Raw genomic sequence first — 27706 nt, 5'->3', positions numbered from 1 at the left:
TAGAAGAAATGGCACATTTTTCTAATGTGTGCAGGAAGAGGGGGCCCCGCTTTCTAATTCACACAAAGGCACCAATGTAGTTGCACAGCCCCAGAAGCCATAGAGACTCCAGTTGATGGGTTATGTAGGATGAGTCGACCATCCAGAGCGGTGATTCCCAATTTTGGCTGCTCATTAGGATCACTTGGGGAGCTGTTGAAAAATACCAACGTGAGGGTCCCTCCTAGACCAATTAAATCACACTCTCTTGGGATGGAGCCCAGCCATCAGTATTTTTAATGGCTCCTCAGAGGATGCTAATGTACAGTCAGGATTGAGAACCACTGATCTAGAGCTGGGAGCCAGGGGAATGAGATTCTTTGAACCTAAATACCTCAAGAGAATATAAGCTGACAGTGGAGTTCCCATGCTGGCAGCTGTAAAATGTTGTAAAAGTAGATAGTGACTAAAATTGGCAGAGCAAAGTAAGTCAAATTTACAGTAAGTAGTTTCTTTCCTGAAAGAAATTGCTCAAGTTGTCCCCAAATAATAAGAAAAACAGACAATGACACTGTAAACGTGGTTTCCACACATGCCCACTGCCAGTCCTCATTGATATGGCTCACCCAAGCCTGGTCAATTATGTCTCCTTGTGTGACGATGATGCTATGGGGGCAGGCCCCGCCCACTCATCTGGCCACTCTCTATTCCATGCTATTCTTGGCATAGATAGATAGAGGCTGTCTTTACAGAGGCATTAATTCCCAAAAGCCAGAGAATATAATGCCTTCATCCTAGGGACAGGCCTTTAACAAGGGGACTCTACTTAGTTCCTAGAACGTTCTGCCCAAAAAGTACTCTATTGCATAGAAAGAAATCATTACACAAAAAAAAAAAAAAAAATTGGGGATGAGAGAATTTATAAAATGTTATGGAACTTCTCTCCATCACTTGCCGACCCCTTTCTTGTCTTGGATGCTCAGGCTTGTAAGAAGTCCTCTGTGTGCTCCATAAATGCCATTCTGTTCCCTTCTTTCCTTCTTCCAGAAACCCCCTTACTCACTCAAAAGCACCATAGCACAGTAAAATTTAAACGTTTGGTAGAGATCTTCTAAACAAGGGAAGGCATACACATGGCTTATATGACCCACTGCCTCATCCTTTACTGCCTACAAATATCTATAATTGATTCACCGTGCTCTTTCCTGGGAACCCACCTCCAGGCAGCCTTTCTAGAGGTGAAACATGAGTAGAAACTTCTTTCCCACCTCTGAATCAAACCAAAAATAAGTTGGTACAGTGAAATGAGTATGATCAAGAATCAGACTTAGATTGAAAATTTAGCCTAGCTACTTCAAGCTGTTGACTTCAATAAGTTACTCCATCTTTCTGAGTCACATCAGCTCAATGGGAGAACTAATGCTTACTTGTGTTATTGGATTAAATAATCACAGTGGTCCACCTCACAGCGTATCAGCTACTCATACTTCTCTTGCTCCAGTAGGGGAGGAAAACAAAACTCTTCCTCTACACTCCTAGGTTCTCTGACTGGGGACCTGAAAATTAAATGGGCAAAAGACAAACAAGAAGAAAACAAATAGAGTATTAACATGTGCAATGCATATACATGTGGGAAACTCAGAGATGAGTAATTCAAAGGAATGGATAGAACTTGGAGCTTGTATCTTCCCAAAGAACAGTAAACTTGTAGAGAAGTGACACGATGAAGGATAAAGGGTTTAGGCTTTTAGGGGCAGCAAGCTGTGGGAAGGTACATATATGGGGAAAATAAGGGTTATTTCAGTACGTTTCTTTATGCAAATTCTTCTAAGTGCTGTCCCAGGGCTGGTAAGTCTAGAGTTACTTCCAGTGCCTACTAAGAATCTAAGCCTGCAAAATGGGAGTAAGGGAGATGGCTTCATTCATTCAGTCATTCATTCACTTATTTTTGGCATCTGCTGTTTCTCAGTTGTCTTCAGTTCAAAATAATCTTTATGCCAAAGTGGCATATTTTAGGGTAACACTCTGATCCCCTACACTCTCCATCCCAATGCACACACATACACACACACACCCACACACACACACCTTCACAAGAGAGGAAAACAAGACCTCAGTGATAAAATGACTTGCTAGTTAGTGACGCCTTAGTCAGTGGCAAAATTACTAGTACTCAATCAACAGAACTGATTAATAAATAATAACAACCTCAACTCAGGACAAATGGCTTTTAAGGTTACATAGTGTATTAGTCCATTCTCACACTGCTATAAGGACAGACCCGAAACTGGGTCATTTATAAAGGAAAGAGGTTTAATGATTCACAGTTCAACAGGGCTGGGGAGGCCCCCGGAAACTTAAAATCATGGCAGAAGAGGAAGCAAATACATCCTTCTTGATAAGGTGACAGCAAGGAGAAGTGCAGAGTGAAGTGGGAGAAAAGCCCCTTATAAATCAGATCTCCAGATAACTCACTCACTATCACGAGAACAGCATGGAGGTAACCGCCCCCATGATTCAATTACCTCCCACAGGATCCCTCCCACACATGTGGAGATTATGGGAACTACAATTCCAGATGAGATTTGGGTCGGGACACAGCCAAACCATATCACCTAGATTGATCTACTGAAAAATATACTCTACCAAAACGTTCATATCATTTTAAATGTCTTGGTATATCCCATACAACCTCCCATTCAGAGAAACACTAGCAGCTATCACATAGGAAGAGTCTAGACATGCGGACTTCACTTGTGCAATACAAAAAAAAAAAAACAACGCACTGGATTCCTGGGCCTGGTGATGGAGCTTCTTGGCAGGAAGGTGGTGCTCCTTTAAGCAATTTTAAAAAGACATTTCTTTCAGTGGCTTTGGTCAGGGCTTCTCTCTTAGCTCTCAGAATGCCTGGCCCATAAAGAAGGGCCCCAGGAATTCTAAAGTCATTGGGAGACTGTGCAGATCTGAGAACAGCCTTCCCGCCCTCATCCCCTGCCTCACCCTCTGCATTTTTCTATCTCCCAAGCTCTCTTGTTTTCTGCACTTGTAAAAATTTATTTGTATTTATTCTAGCAGTAGCCTGCCATGCAATAAAAGAATGAGGGAATCTCATTAAAATTATATCCGAAAGAAAAAGATGGAGTAGTGCTTGAAATTCCTGCAATCTACACACAATAACCTAATCAACTAGAACACGAAGGTTAAATGGAGTCCACCCTATGGTGAACCTAGAAGACTGAATCACTTCCTGGGGAATTGCTACCTTCAGCATAGCTAGCGGTAGCCATATTAAAATGCAGGCATGGAAAGCCCTTACATTTTACAGCACTTGTAACCTTCCTACTTACTTGCACAATTATTTATTTTACTGAATTCTGTAAAAAGGCCCAGGAAGGAGAGAAAAGCTATTACTATTACCCCATTTTGAGAGTAAAGGCAAAAGAGGCAGTGAGGTTTCTCTAAGGTTACCTCGTTAGTGGTGGGGTAAACCCAAGCCAAGAGTCCACTCTTGTTTCTTCCCACATACCTACATCTTCTCTTACTTAAAATGAACCAGGCCGAAACATAGTCAGATGACTGACCTAACAATTGTATGACATCTTTCTCTCCCTTGGCTTGTAGTTTGAATTTGATTGACGTGAGCCTAAGTAAAGAGGAGAACACAATATTTGCTTAGAACTAAAAGGGATATCCTGTAAATCTGCCCTAGCCTGGAACTGAAAAGGACCCAATAATCCCATAGATAGTTTTTTGGAAAAACATACAAATTGACCCTGCTGGTCTTAAAGCTTGAAACTTACATTTGTTTTGAGTTTCTTCCTTAGGAAAGGACCTTCAAGCCTCTCCCAAAAAAAGCATCAAAGACCTGAAACTCACCAGATCACAGCATCTAAACAATGAGATGCTGGACCCCTCCTTCATCATGATTGCTTCCTTGTACCTGGTAGCTCCTGTTTTCTTACACATTGTTTCATTTCTTCCCTCCTCTATAAAACCCTACCTTTAGTTGGTCAAGGAAAGGATTTGAGACTGCTCTCCCATTTCCTCAGCTGCAGCACCCCAATGACAGCCTTCCTCCTTGACAATACTCATCATTTCAGGTACTGATTTACTGGGTGGTGAACAGCAGGACCTAGACTGAAGCCCTGGTGTTTCAGTAACAGAAGCACAGGAGTGACAGGAGGCTCAGAAGTCTGTATGGACAGCAACACTGACCGTCTGGAAGCAGCATAAACAACCTGCTAAACGTGGACCTATTCCATATATACGCATGTCCTCTATGTACAGAACAATATGTCCTGACATAACTATGTTAAGTCATAGTAGTTACAGTCAGGACATATTTTCTCAATCAAAAGATATTAAAATTTGAATATGTTGGGGGCAGAAGGGAGATTGGTGAATTTTTTTAGCATTGAAAAAGGGCCCGCAGAAGGTGAAAATCACTTCAGAGTCTTGGCTGACCTCCACTCAAAATTCACCATTCCTGACTTCCATTTCTTCAGGGGCCTGATCTCTGCTTTAAAATGATGGTAAGCTAATATGATAATATAATATGTATTAATAATTTAATGCTTACCCTTCCTAGGTAATATATGTGCATTTTAAAATAAGCTGTTTTAGACAACATACTTCAATCCAAAGCAAACTTTCTAACCCACGTTTCTCCAGCAATGACCTCTCACCTGAGTGCCAGACCTATATATTCTCAGCTTACTAAATATCTCCATTTGAACCTCCCAGAAGAATTGAAAGGCAATACCTCCAAAATTGATCTCCACTTCTATTCTTCATCTCAGTCAGTGACACCACCTATCATTCACTTATCAAAGCTAGAGACCTGGGAGTCAGCTTAGGCTCTTCACTACCCCACCCCAGCCAAGAGCGGGGCCAGTCTTAACTCAGCATTTCCCAAATGGTGTTTTATGAGCATCGTATCAATAGACAAAATACTTTCCCTGATCAAACAAGTTTGGAAAACACTGGATAGACAAAGTTAAACCTTTTCTATAGGACTTAGAGTTTCTAATATGTTGCCTTGAATTATGAATGTCCAAAAAGGAAAATATATCATCTAATGTTCCAAACTCATTCACCCAGGGAACTCTTATTTTCTTTGCAGAGTATCTTACAGGATCTATGTATTACGGAACATACTTTGAGAAACGCCATGATCAGATATTTTTGAACTGTGTTTTATTATCACGCATCATCTCATGCGATTTCTGTGTTGTAGGTAAGTGGTGGTGGTAACAGTGTAGATATAAGAAGCTGAAAGGCTCAGGAATTACATGACTTGAAAGCCAGAAATGCAAACGAAAATATTTCCTCACAAATATTTATTGAGAAATCCCAGTCAAAATATCACCAGTATTTTGGGGGCACTTTATGAAGTGTGTTTATGCTTAAAAGTAGGAGAAAGTCCAAAAGAATCCTAAACAAATAGCTGGCAGGAGTGATGGCTGGGATGTGCTGTTAAGGGTAGAGTTTTGGGGGCATGGTTCTAGACTTATTCTCCACTGGTTTGTATTGTTTGAATTTGTTATAGCAAGTTTATGTTTAGAATTTGTTTTCTTAAAATGTCAATACAGAAAAAAACAATAAACAAATCAAATGCCTGGCTATACTACTGTTTTAAAAATCCATCTGAAAGAACAAAAATGCAAGAAGAGCCGGACATTCTTGGAGAAGCAGGCAGTGTAAGAACTTGTGCTACCAATCATTACAATGTAATTTTCTTTTTCCAAGATGGATTCTCATTCCATCGCCCAGGCTGGAGTACAATGGCTTAATCTCAGCTCACTGCAAGCTCCGCCTCCCAGGTTCAAGCAATTCTCCTGCCTCAGCCTCCTGAGTAGCTGGGATTACAGGCACCTGCCACCAAGCCCAGCTAATTTTGTATTTTCAGTAAAGACAGGGTTTCACTATGTTGGCCAGGCTGGTCTCGAATTCCTGACCTCAGGTAATCTGCCCACCTCAGCGTCCCAAAGTGCTAGGATTACAGGCATGAGCCACCATGCCCCACCAAGCTGGAGTCATTCTTAAAGTGAGATAATGGCACGGGTATATAGACTGAGGGATGAGTTAATCCAATAGAAACTCCACAAATAGAGGCAAGGAGATATTGGCACCACACTCTAACCAACTGAGCTAACAGGCCATCATGTGAGGCAAGCAGACATAAATATTTAGTAGATGATTAATGTGGCATTTTAAGGTAGTGATGAAAGGTAAACTCAACAAATTTTACTAAAACAATAGGGTAGCTACGTCCCAAATAAACAAGCTTGAATTCCTAACTTATTCGTTATACTAAAATAAATTCCACACAGATCAAAGACTTAAAAATCATTATGAAGCCTTGAAAATAATAAAAGTAAACATAGGTAACTATTTTTATAATCCCAATTTTGAAGGAAGTCTCTTAAAACAGATACAGAAGCCAGAAATGATCAAATCAAAGACTGTACATTGTATAACACAAAAATACTCTAAAACAAAAAAGGTAACTGCAAGGTGATTTACAAACGACATATAGAAGAAAATGTTTGCAACATAAATGACAAATAGTTAGCATATTAATGTATTAATATAAAGCCCCCTGATAAATCACTAGGGAAAAGAAGACTACTAGCATACCACAAAAAATTATAAGCCCAAATTTCCTTAATTTAGCCTCAATTAAAATTACAGTTAAAATCAGAGGTCATAAGTTTTTGTTTGTTTTACGTTTTTAAGAGCTGGCGTCTTGCTGCGTTACCCAGGCTAGTCTTCAACTCCTGGGCTCAAGCAATCCTCCTGCCTCAACTTCCCAGGTAGCTGAGAGGCTGAGAGCACACTCGGCTGGGCCTAGCTACAAGTTTTGAACAGCAAGGATATAAATAAAATATTGAGAAAAACCACCGAGCAAGTCTTTTACGTTTTATTGACAAAGATGAGGAAGAAATCTCAAGATATTTTAAAACTCAGTTACCTCAAAGAAACCAAGAATATATATACTACCCAGGTTGGAGTGATGGTTCCTTCTTTTTTCTTTTTTTTTTTTTTTGAGACGGAGTTTCACTCTTGTTACCCAGGCTGGAGTGCAATGGCGCAATCTCGGCTCACCGCAACCTCCGCCTCCTGGGTTCAGGCAATTCTCCTGCCTCAGCCTCCTGAGTAGCTGGGATTACAGGCATGCACCACCATGCCCAGCTAATTTTTTGTATTTTTAGTAGAGACGGGGTTTCACCATGTTGACCAGGATGGTCTTAATCTCTCGACCTCGTGATCCACCCGCCTCGGCCTCCCAAAGTGCTGGGATTACAGGCTTGAGCCACCGCGCCCGGCTGGTTCTTTCTTATAATCTTTACACTTAATTGGTATTTTGTCACCATGACATTGAGCCCTGGGTAGCTTACTTGCCAGAAGCTCGCTGGTGAGGTTCTGCTTAATAAATACTATTTTATTGGTACATAATCTTTAACATTGAGATTAATAAGTATGCTTGTCTGGTATGGACAGTGTTTATTCATTGTTTATTTAGCAGATGAAAATGAATTTTAATTAATTCAACAAGATAATATTTGCCCCACTGATTTTTACTTTACCGACATTATTTTAAATAATTCAACCAGGAAAAAAGGAAGAAAGGAAGGGAGGAAGAGAGGGGAGAGAGACAGAGAACGTGTGTTTCAGTTTCCTTGGAGTTGGACTCTTTTTCTCCTTGCATAAATTGCAATGCAAGTAAAAAAACAAATAGTAAGTATTGTCAAAAGAATGCAGAATTTCAACTTTTTCCTCAACATGCTTTAACATGGAAAATAACAAAGAACACTGTATCAGTCAGGATTGCTTTTGGCTAAAAGCTACAGAAATCATTACATTATCTAAGCAATAAGTACATTTAATTACTTCAAATGACAAGAAGTCTGATAGGAAGTTCTAGGAATTGATTCCGTCTCTCCCAGATGTCAACTTGCTGAGTCAACATCTCCATGATTCTCTTGCAAAATTCACGTCTTAAAAAAAACCAAAGCAGTAGGGAAGCTTCTCCAGGTGGGAAGTCCCCAGACCCCCAAAAGCTGACTCATATGTCCCTTTTGCCCCCAGTGTACATATCACTGGCAGCACCTGTCAGACTATACTGTGATTTTTCAGTTTTCCTGTCACTCAGCAACAGTGACGGGACTCCCATCTGATTTCTAGCACCAAACAAGTGCCTGGCATACGAGGAGGCCCTTAATAATGGCTCTTCGGATGTTGAATAATGGTAAGCAAGTGGAAAGAGTTAGGGGAGTCCAGGCACTTTGCAACATCCTTTTGATCCTGCTCAGAACCTTGCAACTAAGTGGTAGAAAACAAAAGGGAACAAAACAGTAAAGAAATTCCGAAACACCATAAGACCAGGAAGAGTGCACAGAGACACAGGCATTGCCAGGCTGGGCCCAATTCAAATCCTGAAAACTGGAACCCAAAGATGCTCAGGCTGCCAGCAGAGGTCTGACCAGACAAAACTGAATGTTTTGCCAAGGTAAGCCTAGTGGACTTTCCATCAGGGTCTGGCTCCCCTTTGACATGTGCCCTCCCCAAATAAATTGGACTTCCTTTTTCTGGTTTTTTTTTTTTTTTTTTTTTTTTTTGAGACAGAGTCTTGCTCCGTCGCCAGTCGCCAGGCTGGAGTGCAATGGCGCAATCTCGGCCCACTGCAATCTCTGTCTCCCAGGTTCAAGCAATTCTCCTGCCTCAGCCTCCCAAGTGGCTGGGACTACAGGCGCAAGCCACCACACCCAGCTACTTTTTGCATTTTTAGTAGAGATGGGGTTTCACTATGTTGGCCAGGATGGTCTCGATCTCTTGACCTCATGATCCGCCCCGCCTCAGCCTCCCAATGTGTTGGGATTACAGGCGTGAGCCACTGTGCCTGGCCTGGATTTTCTTTTTTTTACTCTCCTTCTCTAAAACCAGTCCATGAGGATCCTTTACTGACCTCTTGATGGAAATTCTCCCCCTCTTCATCTTGACCACTCAGGGGTATGCCTCCATCCTAAAGACCTTGCTCATGATAGCTGTAGCTTAGATTTCTGCTTTGGAAACACAAAAACCAGAGACCAGAGTCCGAGGCAGGTGGAGATGGACTCCCAGAATGAGAAATAACGGAGAGAGAAACAAACATCAGTGCAAAATTATCTTCTACCACATTTGTTATTCTGGTAGATCTGTGCTTTCCTGCAAAAGAAACTTATCTTCCTCTACATGTTCCCAGCAAACTGGGTCTCTGCCCCAAATTCAGTTTTTTGGAACAGTAGCTCTCTAGCAAAATATTCCATGGTAACTGTGGGTGCTAGTTTCTCCAGGCTCAAGTAGGGAAGCCCTTTTGTAGAGCGAATTTCTTGCCTCACTTACCTGGGGATGGCTCATCCAGGAGTCCCTCAGCTTCTCCTTTCTGCATTTACTGCCCCAGAGGGAGTCTGGCAACAGGCTAAAGTGAATTTTGTGCAGAGATAAAATGGACTCCCTGTCAGTGTCTGGCTTCAAGATGGTAGCCATGTGGGTAGTGAGCTCCCTTGTTCAGATCTCCAGTCCGCTCTCTTCCTCCTCAGCTGAGGCTAGGTGGGCACCTGATGCAGGAGGTGGAGAATTCTCACCTGATCTTCCATTTCAGGAATCAAGAGACCACATGCTATGATCTGCCTCTCCTTGATTCTACCTTAGTTTGGTCATTGCCAGCTGTGGTGTTCTAGAGTTTGCCATGAAAAGTTCACTTTTTTTTTCCTACAAAAAAAGCAAAAGGAAGGAAATTTGTGTTTCCTGAAACTCCTGCACCTCTCTTCAAATCATTGTCCCTCTGACCCTGGGCAGTGTTCCACAGACTCCCGCTTCCAAGTCTCTATCCTGCTCCAGAGCCAAGTCCCCCACCCTCAGTGAGCGCCCCAGGCCACTGAGGGCCTGTTTGAATGTCAAGCCAGCTGGGACAAGGGAGATTCCACCTGCCCATCTGAAATGTCTGAGGAGAGCAAAGGAGTGAAGGACGTCTCATCCCGAAATGTGCTGAATTGGTATGCTGATTATTTCAAGTAGCAAACGTTGGAGAAATTGTAGTTTCAGAAAGGGCTTGCTGACCTGTCTCTTCCTACAGGCATAAGCCATAAGGATTCCTCTGGGAGGCCAGGCACAGTGGCTCACACTTGTAATCCCAGCACTTTCAGAGGTCAAGGCAGGCAGATCACTTGAGGCCAGGAGTTTGAGACCAGCCTGGCCAATATAGCAAAACCTCATCTCTCCTAAAAATACCAAAAAAAAAATTTTTTTTTAACTGGGCATGGTAGCGCGTTCCTATAGACTCAGCTACTCTGGAGGCTGAGGCAGAAGAATTGCTTGAACCCAGGAGGTGGAGATTGCAGTGAGCCAAGATCACGCCACTGCACTCCAGCATGAACAACAGAATAAGACACAGTCTCAAAAAAAAGAAATAAAAAGAAATCCTGGATCCAGCCCCACCCATGACAGGTACACTCTTTACTTTCATTCATTAACTATTTTTACATGAACTTACTTAAGGTCTGTATTAAAACCACATTATTGTAGGGTGGTAGGGGCACAGTCCTTGTGAATTTGGAATCCACCTTCTTTCCCCAGGATTGTGTGTAAGGGGGTCTCACAAATGTTTGGTCATTACAGGAGGCCATAAAGTGTCCATTCTTCAATCCTTCCTGCCCCCACCCCCCGACCCTGGGCCCATTTCTGTCTCCGTAGATGCCACAGTACTTGCAGGGACACAGGAACACCTTGCTGTTTGGGTGCCACCTTGATTGTGGTCTGTGTAGGCTAGCACTTCCACCACCTCTCTCAGCACTGCCTGGGAAGTGGGGCACAGAGCCCCCCTCCAGCACCCACCAACAGCTTTGCTCTTCTCCCTTCCCCTAGCCATCCACTCCCTGGCCCAAGGGTGTTGTCACTTACTCAGAGAGAAACCCCCTCTCCTCAAACCCTATTCTATCAAATTCTTCACCTTTATCCCAAATCTCACCTGAGGCTTAGGTTTTGGAAACCAAAGTGACTTCCCCTTTCTCCTGGACACCTTTCATACCACTTCCTTGAGGCAATGACCTAGAGGAATTCCTTTAATGGCGTGGGGCAGAAGAGGGAAAGAAGACACTAATCATAGAAGACAGAGAAAAAACATCAGTTAATATTTTTAAACACCACCTCATTGCATCTGTTATGACCTGATTTAAAATCACATTGTTCTTTTTTTTTTTTTTTTTTTTGAGACGGAGTTTCGCTCTTGTTACCCAGGCTGGAGTACCATGGCGCAATCTCAGCTCACCGCAACCTCCGCCTCCTGGGTTCAGGCCATTCTCCTGCCTCAGCCTCCTGAGTAGCTGGGATGACAGGCACGCACCATGCCCAGCTAATTTTTTTTTGTATTTTTAGTAGAGACGGGGTTTCACCATGTTGACCAGGATGGTCTCGATCTCTTGACCTCGTGATCCACCCGCCTCGGCCTCCCAAAGTGCTGGGATTACAGGCTTGAGCCGCCGCGCCCGGCCTAAAATCACATTGTTCTTAAATCTCAGGTGACACCAGTGATTGCAAGAAAGATGCCTTCTCTGCCGGCTGTTGTCCTTTATTCTCCCATCCTGGTTACTCCTTGTTTAACCCCAGCCTGGAAGTTTGCTTTACACCTTCACCCATAAGCCTGGACCCGTTTTTACAGCAACCACCTTCCTATCCATTATTCCACTTAGCCATTCTTCTGCCTACAACTCTTCAGATCACTTCACATTTCATTAGGTGCTTCATCAGGAAGACAAGGAAGTAGGTATCTCAAAATGTCTGGCTTCATTTGCCAATTTCTGTGTTTTGCATTAGAAAGCATTTCTGCAATTTGGTTGGCATATTCGAGCACAGTCAAGAGAAACTCCTCTTGTCAATTCCAATTCCACTCCATTTACTGGCATGCATAGTTGAATGGTCGGTTTAAGTGGGGTTGTTATCAAATGAAAAGAATTAGAATTTGCATTACATATATACTTTCAATTATTTATGGTTTGGGGTAACCCATATCGGTGACTTTTCCCCTCTACTGTCCTGAATCATCAAGAGAAAGCAAAAGGAAAAGTAGCTCAGCACTTTTTGCAAAGTCTGATGATGATTACTGCTTACTATGCTGAACTGATCTTTATTAAGAGCTTTGTATCTGGGCTTCTTCCTATATCCTTTCAGACCTTTGTAGATCTTTGGGTCTAGGGCCACCGCTCCACGGCGCTAGAAGAGACCAAATGTGATAGGAGAGGCCCTGCGAGGTCCCAACTGTTCTACCCTCCTGAAATCCCCAATACTGAAGTTGCTTTTAAGGCTGCTTTCAGAAAAAAGTCTTAATTAGACACTAGTTGAGTAATTCCTTTAGGGCATGGGACATGGCCCTTTAAAGGTCACTGTTAAAATGTATTTTTGTGGGCTGCTTACCATGAGGAATCTCCCCTAATTTTCTCCCATGACCAGCTTAGTTAATCATCACCCAAAAAGGCTCAAAGAATCCAGCTCTTCAAGGGAGGATTTCTGTAAATAAACTCGGGACTATGTCTGTTTTTTTGTTTTGTTTTTTGTTTTTTGTTTTTTGAGATGGAGTCTTACCCTGTCATCCAGGCTGGCATACAGTGGCACGATCTTGGCTCACAGCAATCTCCACCTCCTGGATTCAAGCGATTCTTCTGCCTCAGCCTCCTGAGTAGCTGGGACTACAGGCGTGCACCATGACGCCTGGCTAATTTTTGTATTTTTAGTAGAGATGGGGTTTCACAATTTTGACGAGGCTGGTCTCAAACTCCTGACCTCATGATCCGCCCGCCTTGGCCTTCCAAAGTGCTGGGATTACAGGCATGAGCCCCCGCAAATGGCCCTCAGGACTGTGTCTTTAATGGTGAAAAGATAGAGCTTGACATTCCATTATTAAACAGCCTATTAAGTGCATGCAGACTCCGGAGAATATATACAATGGGACCTCAGCTTAGAATACAAACAAAAGGTCTTTCTGTAGTTAAACCTAGGAAGCTAGGCACAAAATAATGAAGTTAAGCATCCCTTCATTCCAGGTCTGGAGCTAAGCACATATTCTTAAGCCAGTTCTTTTTTTATTTAATTCATTGTCATACAACTTATTTCCAACAAAGTTTATGCAAGCATTTTGGTGATTTTCTTGTATCTTTTCTTACATAAAGAAGAGCCATATTGGAAAATCGGGATGGTATATCATTAAAAAACAGATACGAAATTATAAAGAACCGATATGGTAACTAAAAGTAGATTACAGAATAAAAGTCTAGAGAAAAGGAACATAAACAAAATTAAAGGGCAAGCATTTGCAGGTCTGTTAATCGCATGGTAATTGGGAGTCAAAGCAGAATCTATTTAGAATCCACAAGGCCTATTAGGAGTCCAGAGGACCAATAGCAAGTCAACCAAAATTAGGAAAAGAAATCAGAGTTTAATTGTAAACAGAAGACTAATCATTAGCTGTTCCCTTTCCCTAGAGTAAGTCATGGATAGTTGCCTGACATTTTACATTTTACTTTAAGTACAAAGAAAAAATTACACAGCGGCCTACTCATTAGCAGGTTTTCTTGCATTAGCAGCCATCATAAATGTAGCTAAAGTCCAAGATTTAAAAACACTGTCTCAATTCCTTTCTAATAGCATACTTTCAAAATTGCCTTTTATTTGCTGCAGGTCTACGACTGCAGAGAGAAAACCCCACTTTTCATCCATGCATACAAGCACATCCATAGCCTTCAACCAAGTCATAGACCAGTCACACGTACATTGAAAATCCAGTTAACTCCAAGACTTCCAAGAATGTATCTCACTGATAAGAGGCAAAAAACCGTTCAGTAGCTGTCATGTTCATGTGGTCGAAGTAAATTACGTCACCATAAGCCACAATTACATACATATTGAGACAGGATCAAATGATCCTGAAATTGGTAACGTCTTTTAAATAACCATGCTTATTACACAGGAGTCAAATATGACTTTTAATACTTATTCTTGCTATAACATCTTTAAATATATTAGGGCTTCAGTCGCCAAATATATTTGAGTAGTCCATTGATGAGTTAGAAATAGTAAATTGTTACAGACATTGTTGAAATGACAGACTACACACTAGTCCCCTTCTCTCCACAGATTTTGTTTTCTTTTTTGAGACAAGGTCTTGCTCTGTCACCCAGGCTGGAGTGCAGTGGCGCTATCATGGTTCCCCGCAGCCTCAGCCTTTTGGGCTCAAGCAATCCTCCTACCTCAGCTTCCTTAGTAGCTGAGACTACACGCACTTGCAACCATACTTTGGCTAATTTTTTAACTTTTTTGTAGAGACAGAATCTCCCTATATTGCCCAGGCTGGTCTCAAAACTCCTAGGCTCAAGCATTCCTCCCACCTTTGGCTCCCAAAATACTGGGGTGAGCCACTGCTTTCAGCCTTATCTGCAGTTTTGGTTTTCAAAGGTTTAGTTACCCATGGTCAAGCATGGTCCAAAAATATTACATCACTACTCTTGCACTTCGGGGCCTTAAGTAGCAAAAGGGTCACTTGAACAGTACGATAAATATTTTGAGAGAGAGAGAGAGAGACACTACATTCACATAACATTTATTATACACAGTATATATGTTACTATAAACATGTGTTATATACTGTAATAACATTTATTACAGTATAATTGTTCTATTTTACCATTAGTTATTGCTGCTAATATCTTACTGTGCTTAATTTATAAATGAAACTTTATCATAGGTGTGCATGTGTAGGAGACAATAGCACAGATTGGGTCTCCCTAATCTGAAATCTGAAATGCTCTAAATTATGAAACTTTGTGAGCACTCAAAGGAAATGCTCATTGGAGCACTTTTGACTCCAGATTTTCAGGCTGGGAATTTCAAACTTGTAAATATAATGCAAATATTCCAAAATTTTAAAAAATCCAAATCCAAAACACTTCTGGTCCTGAGAATTTTGGATAAGGAATACTTAATCTGTGTATATAAGGTCTGGGCATCCACTGGGGATCTTGAAACATACCCTCTTCAGGTAAGAGGGGACTACTATGTTGAAGAGCAACCAGCCGGGCGCGGTGGCTTACCCCTATAATCCCAGCACTTTGGGAGGCTGAGGCAGGCGGATCATGAGGTCAAGAGATTGAGTCCATCCTGCCCAACATGATGAAACTCCATCTCTACTAAAAATACAAAAATTAGTGGGGCATGGTGGCGCACGCCTGTAATCCCAGCTACTCAAGAGGCTGAGGCAAAAGAATCGCTTGAACTGGGGCGGCAGAGGTTGCAGTGAGCCAATATTGTGCCACTGCACTCCGGCCTGGCGACACAGCAAGACTCTATCTCAAAAAAAAAAAAAAAAAAGCAACCTTGTTCGATTTTATTTTGATACCTCACAATTTGTTTGTAAAATCTACAATCGATCTGTGCAGGTTCTAGGAACATTTCTATAGTACATAAAAGACATAGAAATTGCTCTACTTTTAAAATTTCATTAAGTAAATACAGTCTTATTAACCACCTCTGCAGAGTTTTTAACTTTTTATTTAACACTTTTTGGGCACAAACTTTATAACCCAAGGGCTCCATGCTACATAGTTTTTTAAAAGACTGTACTGGCTGGGCACGGTAGCTCACACCTGTAATCCTAGCACTTTGTGAGGCCGAGGTGAGTGGATCACCTAAGGTCAGGAGTTTGAGACCAGTCTGGCCAACATGGCAAAACCCCGTCTCTACTAAAAATACAAAAATTAGCCGGGCATGGTGGCAGTCACCTATAATCCTAGCTCCTCGGGAGTCTGAGATAGGAGAATCACTTGAACTGGGAGGCAGAGGTTGCAGTGATCTGAGAATGTGTCACTTCATTCCAGCCGGGGCAAAAGAGCGAAACTCCGTCTCAAAAATAATAAATAGGCTGGGCGCTGTGGCTCACGCCTGTAATCTCAGCACTTTGGGAGGCCGAGGCGGGTGGATCACAAGGTCGAGAGATCGAGACCATCCTGGTCAACATGGTGAAACCCCGTCTCTACTAAAAATACAAAAAATTAGCTGGGCATGGTGGCGCGTGCCTGTAATCCCAGCTACTCAGGAGGCTGAGGCAGGAGAATTGCCTGAACCCAGGAGGTGGAGGTTGCGGTGAGCCGAGATCGTGCCATTGCACTTCAGCCTGGGTAACAAGAGTGAAACTCCATCTCAAAAAAAAAAATAACAACAATAATAATAATAAATAAATAAATAAGGACTGTACTAAGTATTTCATCCACTTTAGCACCTGGTAGGTATAAGGTACTGGGATAGGCATTGGAAAGACTATTAAAACGTATAAAGTAGCACAGGACTAATATCAGAAAAGAAGTGCCACAGGAGCTCAAAGGAGGAGAGGCGGCTTCCAGGGCAAGGATCAGGAAAGACTTCATGGAAGTGACAGAATAAGAACTAGACCAAGAAGAGTGAAAAGATTTCTGGTAGGCAGCTGAGCAGATGTTTCATTCAGTTACTCAGTGTGTATTTGTTGAGCCATAACTGGTGCTGGAAAATGTCATGGGTGAAGGTGCAGAGGCAGATACACTCAAGAATGTTGGCATAACTGCTGGCAGATGGACTAAATTAAATACAGCATAGCTATAGGGCTGTGCTGGGAAATACGGCTTGGGACCAACTCCTGAAGGTCCCTGAACAGCAGCTGAAGGAGTTTAGACTTCACTTCTGGGTAACATGAAGCCATTTAAAGTTTATAGCCAATAGGGATCACTAGAGTGACAAGAGAATAAGGTCAAAGAGACCACACCAGAGAATATCAAACTGAAGAAGTAGACAGGGACCAGAAATGTAGAACCGGGAGAAAATGTCTCAGATACCAGAAAGTAAAGGTTCCTGAAACAGAGACTGAACAACAGCACTAGATGCTACAGCAAGGTACACAGGATAGAAAGTGAAAATGGGCAATTGGAAGCACTTGGTGAATCAGATGTGAGCAGTTAGTTATTTGTGGGAACAAGAGCCAGAATGCTGGCTATTTGGAAGAGCGAATGAGAGGCAGGAAGGAGATAAAGCCAGGGCAGAAAACTCTTTCAAGAAATAGGGCCATCCTGGGCTATATCGAGGGGTGGCTATGTGTTGTCCAAAGAAAGATTTTTTTTAAGATAGCAGGGATCTGGGAGTGCGTAAGGAAGGAGCCTTAGGGTAGGAGCCAGAGGACGGGGGAGATTTTAAGAGACAATGGGGAAAAAAAAAATGAATCTGCTGATACAGTAGGAATGTATAACCCAGGAAGTCCTGTGCAAAAACCAAGAAGAGACTGGGTGTAGTGGCTCACACCTGTAATCCCAGCACTTTGGGAGGCAGAGGAGGGCGGATCTCGTGAGGTCAGGGGTTTGAGACTAGGCTGGCCAACATGGTGAAACCCCTTTGTACTAAAAATACAAAAATTAGCCAGGCGTGATGGTATGTGCCTGTGATCCCAGCTATTCAGGAGGCTGAGGCAGGAGAATTGCTTGAACTCAGGAGGCAGGGGTTGCAGTTAGCCAAGATCGTGCCACTGCACTCCAGCCTGCGCAACAAAGAAAGACTCCATCTCAAAAAAAAAAAAAAAAAAAAAAAAAGAAGAAGAAGAGAACAAATGCCTTGGTTTTCCAGCACTCTGAAAGCATACCACCACAGAATCAGTCAAGACATCAAGATGTGTTTGAGGAAAAAATGACGAAGGAAACAAAAACTGGCCCAGAAATCTAAAAAATAAAACACAGTTGTCCGGTATATACTGATAAGAAACCTCCCGCAAAGTGACTGAAGCGCAGTCCAGGACCAACTTTCTGCGTGCCTGATTGCCTCTGTGGTGAATTGTTGCAATCATTGATAAAATGAGTTCTAGGCTGGACACTAGCCCCTCCTGTCAATGTTGGGCACTTGTAGGTGCCCATCAGAAAGGGTAGGAGGGGTTTCCCAGCTGTGGGTCTGATGCATTCAGCTAGGTCCGCGGAAGTAAGAGGAAGAATGAAGAAGGATGTTTATGTACCAAAAAAGTGATAAAGCATAGGCTGTCTCTGTTCATCTATCCTTGGCCAAACTGGTATATTCTTGACGAAATTTTAATTAAGTAGAGGAGAATTAGAATGAGTAAGTAAAATGTAGCACGTGATGCAAATGATTTCAAATAAGTTCCTCAAGAGTGAGTCCAAATATTTCACTGAAAGACACAGATCTCTGAAATGAAGTAAATTTGCTGTTGAATTTCTGGAGTGAACGCTTTGAGTAGAGTGCTTGTCCCTAGAAATCTCCAGTTGCTACCACTTCCCAAAGGACACCACCCCCTACGCCACTGAGCAAGGTTATACTGTGAAAGACTCAGACTGAGGAGAGGGCTCAAAGGGGGGGCTACAAGCTCTTCAAATTATCACAAGGCCTCTCACCTCTGCCTACTAGAAGGTTAATCCTAATTCCTGTAAATGAACCAGATTTGAAAATAGGTGTTTAGAAACAGAATTGGCCACAGCTCACAAAGCAGCCAGGCGAGTAGCCTGTCAGTTCACCGTTCAATGATAATAGGTTTACCAAGTGAAATAAAGCTAGGCTGGGGATAGGAGAAATTATTTTACCCTGTTTGACCTCTTAGGAAAGTCACCCAGTGTGTCCTGGGGAAACAGAGCAGATAGGAGACAAATGCAGACATGCTCTCTTATCTGGGTTAATAATCCCTTGTTACAGAACTGAAATAGAAAAAACAGATTCTGATGACTTTTGTGACTGGTCTTACTTGTTTTTATTTTATGTATTGCAGTGGGGCAGTGTTAGCCCCGTTCCCCTGCTCATTCTCCACTATTGGAACACAGTGCTGGCAGTTGAACCCCACAGACACTTAGAAGGGCAGCATCAATTCTTCCCAATTTCTTCCAGCTCACATCCTCAAGGGCACCCTCTGTCCTGACAGACCACATATACACATCAGCATGCCCAGAATTCCCAACAGCCCTTCTCAGTGAGAAGTTGGATGGGACAGACTTAAGTGGACTAAACTGGGGCGATCTAAAGTACAACATTGCATTACAGTGCTTATTTTACCAGCCCCACTTCTGCTTTTAAGAAATATTTAAGTCGATCTATGCAAAGAGAAAAATTATATGGGTTATTAATTCTGTTTATGCCTTTTTACATAAAGATCATTGGGTTTTCAGACCACTGGTTCTGCACGCACATATACACATCACATTTTAGCAGCCTGCATGAGCTCCTTTGCAAATGTTAATGTCTCTTTGTTAATGGGCGTTCTTGTAATGGATGTGTATATATATCCATTCATTTCATATACGTATGCACGATACAAAGTGTGTGAGCAATGTTTACTCTTCTGATTCCTACCATTTTCTAAAATAACATTTTTACCTAATAAAAAACAGAACACATGTACATTTTTAAAATACATCTATAAAATTTTAAAAGGAAAGGAAAGCAATATATATATATGTATTTGAGACAGAGTCTCATTCTGTCATTCAGGCTGGAGTACAGTGGCACCATCTTTGTTCACTACAACCTCTACCTCCTGTGCTCAAACCATCATCCCACCTCAGCCTTCTAAGTACCTGGGATCACAGACACATGCCACCATGACCAGCTAAGTTTTTCTATTTTGGGTAGAATTGGGGACTCACCATATTGCCCAGACTGGTCTCAAACTCCTGAGCTCAAGCGATCTGCCCGCCTCAGCCTCCCAAAGTGCTGGAATTTATAGGCAAGAGCCACCACTCCCGGCCAAACAAAGAAAATTTCAATCATTCATAAGCCCCTATCCAGAGGAAACGCTGTTATCATTTTGATATATGTGTTTCTTATCTGGTTTTCTGTGCATAAATACATCTTGGTTTTTTCCTCCAAAATAGTATACTGTGTATACTTTATTTTTAAAAAAGCTTTTTTTATATGTCACACACATTTTTCCATATCAATAAATATTCTGCCAAGCATGATTTTCAAAAAATACATCATATGCCATAGGATTGATGGACTTTGTTATTCAATCATCCCCTATTGTTGGATATTTAAATTGTTTCCAATATTCATTACCATTAGTCAAATTATATTGAACATCCTTTTATCTTTACCTAAATCCAGAATTATTGCCTTAGGGTAAAATCTTGTAAATCAAATTGCTGAGTCATTAGGATTAGGCAATTATTAAAACTTTCTCTATTTTGTAAAATTGCCTTTCAGAAAGATTATACCAATTTAAATTTCCACCAGTAGTGTATCAAAGTGCGTATTTTCCCACTTACCAACAGTAGGTTTCCTATTATTTTGACTTTCTGTCTTTTGGGAATAGAACTTGTTCTGACCATGTTCTCTAACCTAGTAAATTTACAGCATTATTAGAGTTATACTTATTCCCATGATGCCTTTCGTAAACCTGTCAGACAAGACTAGCCATCAACATACTAAATTTGATCATTGAACACTGTTCTAATGTGGCTCCCAGACCCTCAGTTTCTGTAGCTAGTCTTCTTTTTCATCCACACGGAATGTTTCTGATTGGATATCTAAATGCTCTTAAGTAAAAATGAAGATAATTTCAAACAGTTGGCGATAAAGATTCCAAATATGGTTCTATAAAATGTAATGAGGTTTTGAACTGTAAACTCTCAATTGAGGAGAGAGTGCTGTGATGGCTGTGATGCTCACAGGAAGATAAAGAGTAAACAGCTCAGATCCCTGAACGGACCTCTGCGGAATGAAAGCTGGCTAAGAGCTAGCAGGAGTGAACAGAACAATATCAGAGTAAATACACTGTACTGATTCCAGGAGATAAGACTGATGAAATCCAGCGGAGTGCTAATATATCCCACCCACATAGTCATATGAATAGGATTAGCTTATGGAGATGTGCATCCTAAAAATACCAAAACGAAAACATGCTATGTCAGGCCATGGCAGTGGGCTTTTTTAATGTAATGAACAAAGTATCTCTCTAAATAATCTTCCTAAAGCTGGATCTAAGCCTGGTAGAATAATATAAAATGGGATGTACTGAAAATAATTAAGTAGCACTGCTAGTACACATAAAGTTAAAACCCACACCCAATTTTCTCATCTAAAACAGTGTGAAACTCAATAATTAGTATGAGAGGTAACACCTAGAAATGTCTGACGGGGAAACCCATTATTGCTGTGTAAGGCTGCCACCTGGCCTCCTCCCTGCCAGCCAAAGGAGTAAATGAGTCCCCCAATGCTTAGGGAAAGCTGACACGCTGAACTAATCTTTCATTTATTGATTTGCTAGCTCGCTGAAAAAAAGTAGTATATCAATAAATGGCTTTACTTAAGAAGTGAAGGTCCAAGAAGAAACAATGAAGCTTTGCTGGAATATATTGAGTACAACAGAGTTTATAGAAAATGAAATCAAGGGCTTCTGGGAGAATATTGATGTCTAGAAGGGACACAAGAGCATCAAACAACATAAACTTTAAGATCAACAAACTTTAAGACCTATTTTATAATGTCCTTACTTTTTTTCTGCCTTCTTATTTGTATGAAATAAAAAACAAAAACAATAAACCGGGAATTTTCAGATAAACCAAACTAAGAACAGTAAGTGGAATGAATAATTTAGAATGCTAGGATTCAGCAAAATATGACTTCGTAACTTATGACTTTATGCTTAATTATAATGATCAATTAAAGAAATCTCTGTATGAAAATTAAAAATAGGGAATCCTAAAATGATAAAACTAAAAAGGAAAGTAAAAGAGAAAAGGCAATGATGTAAAATTAAAATAATCCTTAATTCTGAAGATGAAAATGGTCCCTGAACATATTTAAATTACTTCTTGGCTCTTGCAGTCTTATATTACTCTTTCATAAGAAGAAATTGTAAAATTTTCCTTTACACCAAGAGAATATGTTGCTGAAGCACATTTTCTTAGTGTCTGAAACACGATATATTACTAATTTGGGGCTGTATAAAATTATTTCTTAATAAACATGGAAAATTGATTTTGAATAAAATTTTAAATAAATTTGATAAGTCTATATAGTAAAATATTTTGGATGTTTTGAGTAATGAAGAGAAGGGAGTCCCATGACATTATTCCTCAATACAATTACTAAAATTTTTATGTATTTTTAACATTTTTAATTTGAATTAATGTTTATTATGCAGTTGTTACAGGGTACATAAAATTGTGTATTCTCTTTTCATTTGATAGCATATTAAAAGCATTTTTATTCATACAAAATATTTTACATATTTATGGGATACAAGTGATATTTTGTTACATGCACAGAATGGGCAATGATCAAGTTAGGGCATTTGGGGCATCCATCATCTTGAGTATTTATTATTTCTACATGTTGGGGACATTTCAAGTTCTCTCTCCTAGCTACTTTGAAATATACAACACGTTGTTGCTAACTATAGTCACCTTACTCTGCTATTTAACATTAGAACTTCTATCTTTTAACTGTGTTTTTGTACCCATTGACCAACCTGTCTTCATTCCCCTTACCTACCTACACAGTTTTCCTAGCCTATGGTGTCTACCATTCTACTCTCTACCTGCATGAAATCAACTTTTTTAGCTCCCACATGTAAGTGAGAACATGTGACATTTGTCTTTCCATTCCTGGTTTATTTCACTTAACATATTTACCTCCAGTTCCATCCATGTCACTGGAAATGGCGTAATTTTGTTCTTTTTTTTAATGGCTGAATAGTATTCTATGGTGTCTGTATACCACATTTTCTTTTTCCATTCATCTATTGATGGACACTAGGTTAATTAAATGTCTTCGCTATTGTGAACAGTGCTGCAATAAATATGCAAGTGCAGACATCCTTTTGATAGACTTTGCAGACACCCTTTTGATGTCTCTTCCTTTGGATGAATGCCCAGTTGTAGAATTGTATGGTAGTTCTAAGTTTAAGTTTTAGCTTTGTTTTTTGAGACCGAGTCTCACTTTGTTGCCCAGGCCAGAGTACAGTGGAGCAGTCTCAGCTCACTGAAACCTCCGCCTCCCAGGTTCAAGCAGTTCTCCTGCCTCAGCTTCCTGAGTAGCTGAGATTACAGGCACCCGCCACCACAGCCGGCTAATTTTCATATTTTTAGTAGAGACAGGGTTTCACCATGTTGGACAGGCTGATCTCAAATTCCTGACCTCAGGTGATCTGCCCACCTCGGTGTCCCAAAATGCTGGGATTACAGGCATGAGCCACCGCACCCAGCCTATTTTTAGTTTCTTGAGAAATTGCCATACTGTTTTCCATGGTGACTGTATTAATTCACATTCCCACCAACAGTGTATAAGAGTTTGCTTTACTCCGTATCCTTGCCAGCCTCTGTTATTTTTTGTCTTTTTAGTAATAGCCTTTCTAATTTGGAATAAGATGATATCTCATTCTGGTTTTGATTTGCATTTCCCTGATGATTGGTGATGTTCTTTCATATATGCCTGTTGGCCATTTGTATGTCTTTTTTCAGAAATGTCTATTCCTGTCCTTTGCCCACTTTGCAATGAGATTATTTATTGTTGTTGTTGTTGTTACTTTTGAGTTGAGTTTCTTGTATATTCTGGCTATTAGTCCCTTGTCAGATGAATAATTTGCAAATATTTTCTCCCATTCAACATGTCGTGTGTACACTCTGTTGATTGTTTCTTTTATTATGCAGACACTTTTATCAAAAGCATCATGATTTTATTTTATTTTATTTATTTATTCATTCATTCATTCATTCATTCATTTAGAGATAGAATCTCCCTCTGTCACCCAGGCTGGAGTAAAGTGGTGTGATCTCAGTTCACTAAAACCTCTGCCTCCCGGGTTCAAGCAATTCTTGTGCCTCAGCCTCCCAAGTAGCTGGGACTACAGGCATGCACCATGACACACGGCCAATTTTTATATTTTTAGTACAGATGAGGTTTCACCATGTTGACCAGGCTGGTCTCCAACTGCTGGCCTCAAGTTATCTACCCATCTTGGCCTTGCAAAGTTATGGGATTGCATGCTTTAAATCTTACAGCGTGAGAGCTACTAAATGGTCTTGCCATTGGGTTATAATTTTTAGTATTTTTGTTGGACATCCAAATTACATTTATGCATTGCTACACTATAGAAACCACCATGATAAACATTTTAATGTATATGTTTTCTGCTAGATTGATTGCCAAAATGGCTAGCTGTTTTTCCCCTTCCTGTGTCTATGCTCTCTTGCCATGTAACTACCAATGCCCTCCCATTCTGATTCTGAGCTCAGCCATGTGGCTCACTTGGGAAATGAGATATTAGCAAAACTGAAGCATACAAGTGCTTGTACATTGGGATTTATTCCATTGCTGCTCCTGGGAACTGTCACCATATGAAAAAGTGTGGACTTGCTTGCTGGTTGATTAGACATATAGCCTAGTTGCTCCCATACCTTCTGCAGACCTGCCAATTACCAGACTTGTGAGTAAAACCATCCTAGATCATGCAGTCACCAGCCAACACAACACTGAACACAGAGATTTGGACAAACCTAGCTGAAATTGGCAGAGCTAGCCTTGACAAGGAGAAATACCCAGTGACCACAGAATCATAAGCCAAATAAATGCTATTGTTTCAAGCCATTTGGTTTTAAAGTTGCTTTTTATACAGTAAAACTCAATGGATACAGGCTTTGTCTATATTTACTTACGCTACTTTCTCAGAAATAAATTTACTTGGCCCAGGAGGAAGAACATTGACTATTCTTTAATTACCACATTCAGTGATAATAAATTATAAGAAACACGTACTTTCTCAACATTCGGCAACCCAAGAATGCATTAGCCATTAAGTAACTATTATCTGAATGGTTTTCACAGTCTTAGAAGTTTTTTTTCAACTTTTATTTTAAGTTCTGGGGTAAATGTGCAGGATTTGCTTTGTTACATAGGTAGGTAAACACGTGCCATGGTGGTTTCCTGCACAGATTCTCCCATCACCTAGGTATTAAGCCCAGCATCCATTAGCTATTCTTCCTGATGCTCTCCCTCTCCTGACTGCACTGCCCCCACAACAAGCCCCAGTGTGTTGTTCCCCTCTATGTGTCCCTGTGTTCTCATTATTTAGCTTCCACCTATAAATGAGAACATGCAGTGTTTGGTTTTCTATTCCTGCATTAGTTTGCTAAGGATAATGATTTCCAACTCCATCCATGTCCCTGCAAAGGACATGATCTCACTCCTTTTTATGGCTGCATAGTATTTCATGGTGTGGTGTGTATATACCACATTTTCTTTATTCAGTCTTTCACTGATGGGCATTTCAGTTGAGTCCATGTCTTCACTATTGTGAATAGTATTGTAATGAACACGTATGTGCAGGTATCTTTATAACAGAATGATTTATATTCATTTGGTATATACCCAGTAATGAGATTGCTGGGTCAAATGGTATTTCTGCTTCTCGGTCTTTGAGGAATCACCACATTCTCTTCCACAATGGTTGAACTAATTTACACTCCTACCAAAAAAAAAAAAAAAAAGCATTCCTTTTTCTCTACAACCTTGTTAGCATCTGTTGTTTTTTGACTTTTTAATAATAGCCATTCTGACTGGTGACAGATGGTATCTCATTGTGATTTTGATTTGCATTTCTCTAATGATTAGTGATGTTGATTTTTTTTTTCATATGTTTGTTGGCTGCATGTATGTCTTCTTTTAAGAAGTGTCTGTTTCATGTCCTTTGCCCACTTTTTAATGGGGTTGTTTGATATTTTTCTTGTAAATTTAAGTTCCTCATGGACTCTGGATATTAAACCTTTGTCAGACGGATAGACTGCAAAACTTTTCTCCTGTTCTGTAGATTGTCTGTTCACTCTGATGATAGTTGCTTCTGCACAGCAACTGTTCCCACTTGTCAATTTTTGCTTTTGTTGCAATTGGTTTTGGCATTTTTGTCATAAAATCTCTGCTCATGCCTATGTCCTGAATGGTATTGCCTAGATTTTCTTGTAGGGTTTTTATAGTTTTGGGTTTTATATTTAAATCTTTAATCCATCTCGAGTTAATTTTTGTATATGGTTTAAGCAAGGGGTCCAGTTTCAGTTTTCTGCATATAGCTAGCCAGTTATCCCAGCACACCATTTATTAAATAGGGAGTTCTTTCCCCATTGATGGTTACTGTCAAGTTTGTCGAAAATCAGATGGTTGTAGGTGTGCAGTCTTATTTCTGAGTTCTCTACTTTGTTCCATTGGCCTATGTGTCTGTTCCTGTATCAGTACCATGCTATTTTGGTTATTGTAGCCTTGTAGTATAGTTTGAAGTTGCATAGTGTGATGCCTCCAGTTTTCTTTTTTTGGCTTAGGATTATCTTGACAATTTGGGCTCTTTTTTGGTTCCATGTGAATTTTAAAATAATTTCTAATTCTGTGAAGGATGTCAATGGTATTTCAATGGGAATAACACTGGATCTATAAATTACTTTGGGCATTATGGATATTTTCATGATATTGATTATTCCTACCCATGAGCATGAATTGTTTCTCCATTTGTTTGCGTCCTCTCTGATTTCTAGAGCAGTGGTTTGTAGTTCTCCTTGAAACGGCTCTTTACTTCCCTTGTTAGCTGTATTCCTAGGTATTTTATTCTTTTTGCAGCAATTGTGAATGGGAGTTCATTCATGATTTGGCTCTCTGCTTGCCTGTTGTTGGTGTATAGGAATGCTAGCGATTTTCACACATTGATTTTGTATCCAGAGACTTTGGTCAAGTTGCTTATCAGATTGAGAAAGTTTTGCCAACCCCTATTTTGATCCTAATTTTATTTATCTTGGCTTGGGAAGTGAAGTAAAAGTGATTTAGAACACAATTTTATATTTTTTCTATATTGAAATGATAGTATTTTGGATATTTTGAGTTAAAACATATTAAAATTAATTTCACCTATTTTTTATTTTGTTAATGTTTGTAATCAGAAAAATTTAATGTATGGCTCAGGTTTGTGGCTAGTACTATATTTCCAATGGACAGTGTTGTCCTAGATGTTTTCAAGTTCTGGATAAAGGATGCTGATTTAAACTGAGCAGTAAAGAAATTAACTGAATGAAGTTAATTGCAATCTGGACAGAGATGAAGACTTCTGTGAAATGACAGTACTGGGTCAAAGGGTGATGTATTGGTGAAGGAATTGCTTCTCTTCCACCCTCTGAAGGTTTGCTGAAATGAACTGACAATAGATCAAAAGGAGGAAAAGCACACAAATTTTTAAATGTGCAAGTGTACATGGAAGTTGTATAAAATATGGGACTCAAAGAGGCCAGGTGGCTGAAGGGTAAACAACACCCTCTTCATAGGGGACAGGAAAATGACAGAATGTAGAGAGTTTTGGAATCTGGTTTTAGGAGAATTAAGTGGGCCCCAAAGGCCAGACAAGAGTTTGTAAATGATTCTCTCTGGAAACTGAATGGGACTGAAGAATAGGGCATAGCTTGTGACAAGGTGGTATGACATTTCTGTCTTCCTACCTGTGGCACGAGTTGAACCTTTTTTGGGCAATATTTCAGGGAGGGGAGTGAAGACCACTGTGTTTCTCCTGGAGAAGCTGCAGATAAGGAAACTTCAGAGAGAGTTCTACTCTGCTGGGGGAGAAAGAGGAAAAGATTAGAAAGTTCTTGGTTCTGAGCTGCTTCTAAGGCTTTTTAATTTCTTTTAGTTCAAACTGTTCCACATGTCAAAGTGCCACGCTTTG

The 27706-nt window shown here is 40.5% G+C and overlaps 1 protein-coding gene across 5 annotated transcripts in view; it reads right to left on the bottom strand.

Moving 5' to 3' along the window:
- Positions 1-27706, bottom strand: part of SS18 (SS18 subunit of BAF chromatin remodeling complex) — a 465179-nt gene that overhangs the window by 289737 nt on the left and 147736 nt on the right. For 3 of the 5 annotated variants that reach the window (XR_012513140.1, XR_012513139.1, XR_012513141.1), the window contains one exon: positions 11587-27593. The gene's annotated coding sequence lies outside the window, so the exon portion shown is untranslated. Of the gene's footprint in view, positions 1-1406; positions 9733-10987; positions 27597-27706 lie in introns of those variants that run through there. The other 2 variants (XR_012513138.1, XR_012513137.1) reach the window with 2 other exon arrangements.

This window comes from Saimiri boliviensis, chromosome 13 (assembly GCF_048565385.1).
Source record: "Saimiri boliviensis isolate mSaiBol1 chromosome 13, mSaiBol1.pri, whole genome shotgun sequence".
In the NCBI taxonomy this organism is placed as follows: Eukaryota; Metazoa; Chordata; class Mammalia; order Primates; family Cebidae; genus Saimiri; species Saimiri boliviensis.
This window is presented reverse-complemented; position numbering and strand designations above follow the sequence as displayed.